Raw genomic sequence first — 5,466 nt, 5'->3', positions numbered from 1 at the left:
TGCATTGCCTTCCTGAATCCACCACGCTTTGCAAACCATTATTTTTTTTAGACTTTGTTGTGAAGTCTAATAAACTTCTTTTCTATTTGTAACTCAGAGTCATTTTGTGACTATTTTTGTGTCTAACAGCAGCATTCTCACCTAAACTCTATTGGCAATTTCACCATCCCAAAAAGAGCATAGATGAATGGTTCTAAATCCCTGTTCAGACATGAAGCTCGCTGGGCAACCAAATCCTTCAAATAAGAATATCGGATATAATCCCAAACATTTTTTTCAGTATTTTGATATCTACCCCCACATTCCTATTTACTGGGCCATTGATTTCAGTACACAAAAACCAAAAGAGATGTTTATGTTGACAATAGGGTACAAATCAGAACAAAGGGGAGATCACTCAAATGAAAATTGGTTCTGGGGCTCTTAAGGTCTATAAAAAGGTCTGCCATGGCTATGCTGGAAATTCTGGGTATTCTAGTACCAACTCACACGGAAGCCACCAAGCTGAAGAAAGCTAGTGGTGCACTCCTGAGCACAGCTTCTGAATAGGGGTTTGCATTCCATCATAATGGTCAGGTTAAACAAGGGGTTGGTTCAGCACACCACTCTTCTTGCTGGCCCAAAACAGCTCAACATGTCTACAGCCGTCTTTTAACATGGGCCCCTCATTTGCATAGTAGTAGTAGTAGTAGTAGTAGTAGTAGTAGTAGTAGTAGTAGTAGTAGTAGTAGTAGTACCAGTAATAGAGTTGGAAGCAACCTTGGAGGTCTTTAACCCCCTACTCAGGCAGGAAACCCTATACCATGTCAGACAAATGGCTGTCCAGTCTCTTCTTAAAAACTTCCAGGGTTGGAGCATTCACAGCTTCTGGAGGCAGGTTGTTCCACTGATTAATTGTTCTAACTGTCAGGAAGTTTCTCCTTAGTTCTAGGTTGTTTCTCTCTTTGATTAGTTTTCATCCATTGCTTCTTGTCCTGCCTTCAGCTGCTTTGGAGAATAGCTTGACTACCTCTTCTTTATGGCAACTCCTGAGATATTGGAACACTGCTATCATGTCATCCCTAGTCCTTCTCTTCATTAAACTAGACATACCCAATTCCAGCAATCGTTCTTTATATGTTTTAGCCTCCAGTCCCCTAATCATCTTTGTTGCTCTTCTCTGTACTCTTTCTAGAGTCTCAACATCTTTTTTACATCGTGGTGACCAAAACTGGATGCAGTATTCCAAGTGTGGCCTTACCAAGGCATTGTAAAGTGGTATTAACACGTCACGTGATCTTGATTCTATCCCTGTTAATGCAGCCTAGCACTGTATTGGCTTTTTTGGCAGCTGCAGCACACTGCTGGCTCATATTTAAGTGGATTGTCCACTAGGACTCAGAGATCCCTCTCACAGATCCCTCTCACTACTAATGAAGAAAGTACCACCTATACTGTACCTGTGCATTTGGTTTTTCTTGCCTAAATATAGAACCTTCCTTTTTTCACCATTGAATTTAATTTAGTTAGATAGAGCCCAATATTCAAATCATTGATGAAGATGTTGAAGAGCAATGGACCCAGAACAGAGCCCTGGGGCACCCCACTACACACTTCCCTCCATGTAGATGCAGCTACAAATACATCTGGTGGTGATGCTGTCTAACCCACATTTTTCTATCTTATCAAATAGTAGGTTGTGGTCTACTTTATCAAATGCTTTACTGAAGTCCAAGTAAATTATATCCACAGCATTCCTCTGGTCCACTAATTTGGTCACCTGGTCAAAGAATGCAATAAGATTTGTCTGGCATGATCTGTTTTTGACAAGCCCATGTTGGCTTTTGGTTGTGACTTTGTTTGCCTCTAGATGTTCGCTGATTCATTGTTTATCTCTTCCAGAATCTTCCCAGGTATTGAGGTCAGGCTGATAGGTCTGTAGTTTCCTGTAGTTTATATTTATTAATTTTTTACACCAGTCATGTCCCTACAAGATGACTCTTATTTTTCTGCCTACAGTAAATCTGGAGCTTGTTTTCTGCTGGCTTCTGTTCAGGCAGCAGACAGTGAAGTGCTCTGCTACTTATTTGAATTGACCAGACAGAGCTACTGTATGCATTTGTATAGTAGTCTACTGCAAGATTGCTATGCATTGGTGAGGAGCGTCTTTACAGTATAAAGCACCTTGAGATGGTTTGTAGGGAGGGAGTGTAGTTTCTTAACAGAATAAGAGAATTGAAAGGGACCTCGGAGGTCTCATAGTCCAATTCCTTGCTCAGGCAGGAAACCCTATGCCATTTTAGACAAATGGTATATTCTTTTCTTTCCATGTCCCTTTCTGAACTGCAGCCAGGACTGGAACTTGCATGAAGGACCTGAGCCCAATCCTGGCTCCGAAGAAGAACAAGGCTGTGAAGGGCTGCAGAAGTCTTTGCCTTCCTCCGGCCGGATGTGAACAGACCAGCCTATGAAATTAAGTCCCCTCGCCACCCTCCACTCCCCCTTTGTAAGGCAGCAGAGTCTTTTAGGGAAATCGAGGGCTGGGGAAAGAAAAAAGAAAAGGACAGGAAGACAGCCTATTTCCTTCTCAATTTCCGGGCTTTTCTAGGAATCCGAGCTCCGTTGATTTCGCCCTCGGCAATTTTTCGAGGCATCCGCAGGGAGGGTTGTAATCTCTGTTCTACAGGTGAAAAGTTCTCCAGGTATACGATTACAGTAATTTGTGCTGTCGCAAGAGAGGAGGGCGCTGCCCTTAAGGATTTGGTTCTAATGCTAAATTGCCGCCCTTTCCAGCACACAGACCTAACCCTAACCCTAACCCAGATGTGCGGGATTAGAGCCGTGTTTGCGCAGTGGTTAGAATGCAGCACTGCAGGCTACTTCTGCTGACAGCCGATTCTCACCGGCTCAAGGTTGACTCAGCCTTCCATCCTTCCGAGGTCGGTAAAATGAGCAGATTGTTCGGGGCAATGTGCTGACTCTGTAAAACCACTTAGAGAAGGCTGTAAAGCACTATGAAGCGGTATATAAGTCTAAATGCTGTTGCTATTACAATGATTTCTAATAAAGGCACACAATACGGGACTGGGGTAGAGGATAAGAATTGTCTTCCCAACACGTTTGGAGGGAATAAATTGGGGCGAGACTGAAACTATGATTGCTTGTACTGCTCTTGGCTGTCCCAAAGTTTTGCAAGAAACAGTTTACAAATTGGATATACCTGGATATTATTTCTTTCCCGTGCTTTAAAAACATTGCTTCTTCCCAAAGGCACATTAGGTATGTGTGTAGGTCTTACTAAATGTTTAAATATATATAGAAATAAGAGGCTTATTTCTATTGTATATCACAAGTGATTAATTTGTCTTAATCTCAGTAGACATTGTATTTCAAGTCTACCACCTACTTGACATAATTTGGCTATATATACCCTTTCTCTTTCAGCAGGCTTTAGGGCAAAATCTGATGGCAGATTCTTGATAATCTGTTACCATGAAAGAAACAAAATGCAAAATTATTACAATAGACATGCAGCTCATTCATACCATTTTCTTTTCTAATAAACATTACATTCAATGTTCATCCCCTTCTTCATGGGCCATCTCATGAAGTGTATATTATCATTGTTTCTAAAAGTGTGGTACAAGGACCCTGGAGGTCCCCCATGCTCAGGTTGGTGAAATCAAAGTTATTTGCCAAATATTGAAGATATTTGTAATTTTTTTAAAAAAAATGTGCCCTACTTAGTATTTTTGTTTGTTATAGATTTTTTATGAAAAATATTTATGAAAATATCTAATGGGTTTAATGTGATTTTTTCATAATTGCATGACTACAAATGCATCATTTAAATTTTCAATGCTGTAAATATTGATAAATATAATGCATTCAAGAAAGGTTTTGGGGGTTCTCCATAATTTTTTTAAAATGGGAAAGTGTCTTGAGAGCAAAAAATTAAGAAACATTGATAACACATTACATGATTTGCAAGTAGAAGATCCCACATTCATCCCCAATTCAAAGGATCAGTCTGATGCTTTGGATGGATATACAAATATCTTACTAAGGCACAGCCATTCCCATGAAAGCCTTAAGACAGGGTCCTCAAACTTGGCTCTTTTATAACACTGGCTGAGGAATTCTGGGAGTTGAAGTCCACAAGTCATAAAAGGGCCAAGTTTGAAGACCCCTGCCTTAAGACACTGATAGAAATCTCAGAATCAAGAAGCTTTTCCAAGAATATCCCAAACAGGTGATTTTTCTTGTCACTGTTCATTGCTACCACCATGTTTTTAAACTAAAGATACTTTTACAGTCCTTTTAAATTTCATGGACCACTTCATCATTATTATTCTACTGTTTTATATTTTCTGTCTCTTGGAGTCAGCATGGAAGCCACCATTTGCTGAACAAAGAAAACTATTCAAGTAGAAAATAAACTAATCTGTAAAAAAACTAATATTATATAGGGAAATCTGGGGAATTGATTTTTTCCCCTTGCTATTCATTCTCATTCTAATATTTTTCCTCCAACAGATTTCTTTCATCTTCCTGAAAGGACTCCATCAAACATATGTAGTTACCCTTAGTTGTGATTGAAGTTTTACAAGTCTGCACATTTGGGTCTTAATTATTATTCAACATTGCACAGGAATTAACATTCAAATAGCATTCAGATTAAAATGAGCTGAGCTGTTCGTGGTTTGATGTGCTGTGGGAATCCTGACATTGTTTTTGAATATTATGCAAACTGGACCAATCACATTAAACCACAATATGGTTTTATTGGAGAGAGCATATCATATGAAAGCAGCAGTTCAGTTTTGTCCACTGGGGTTGTAGTGGTGGGGAATACATGATTTCTTTTTTTACTACTGATTGTGCTAGAGAGGCAGAAATACCATCAATTCAGGTGTCTGGTTCAGGGTCTTTGCAAATGTTCTTTTCCTGACCGCAGTCAGTTACATGGAGCCCCATTTCTGTTCTGACATCTCTTTCTCCTTTTCATCAGTGTTTCAAGTCTTTTATCACTTTCTTGGCTATTACTACTCCAGTTCCATCATTTACTGGCAGAAAAGCACATCTTTTACATCAAGAGGCAACTGGACTTTCTTGGTTTTTTTTTGAAGATGTTTCACTTCTCATCCAAGAAGCTTCTTCAGCTCTGGCTGGATGGTGGAGAATGGAAGGATTTATGGTCATTTGCATTCTTTTAGAGAGTTTCTGAGGCTACCTGGAGGTTAATCTGTGTCCTTAAGGTCACCTGAGTGGTGCAAATGGATGTGAAGCCTTCTTGGAGCTGCTGAAAGAACTGTGTGATAAGACTTGAGATAGATGATGTTGTATCCCTCCCCCTCTGTGGAGAGAGGGCTGTTCAGTTTTGGCATAGATGGCCTCTTTGACCCCTCTTTCAAACCAGCAGTCCTCTCTTTCCAAAATATGGACTTTGCTGTCTTTGAAAGAGTGGCCTTTATCTTTTAGATGCAG

Source organism: Protobothrops mucrosquamatus, unplaced genomic scaffold, assembly GCF_001527695.2.
Source record: "Protobothrops mucrosquamatus isolate PMUCROS unplaced genomic scaffold, P.Mucros_1.0 scaffold1440, whole genome shotgun sequence".
NCBI lineage: Eukaryota > Metazoa > Chordata > Lepidosauria > Squamata > Viperidae > Protobothrops > Protobothrops mucrosquamatus.
This window is presented reverse-complemented; position numbering follows the sequence as displayed.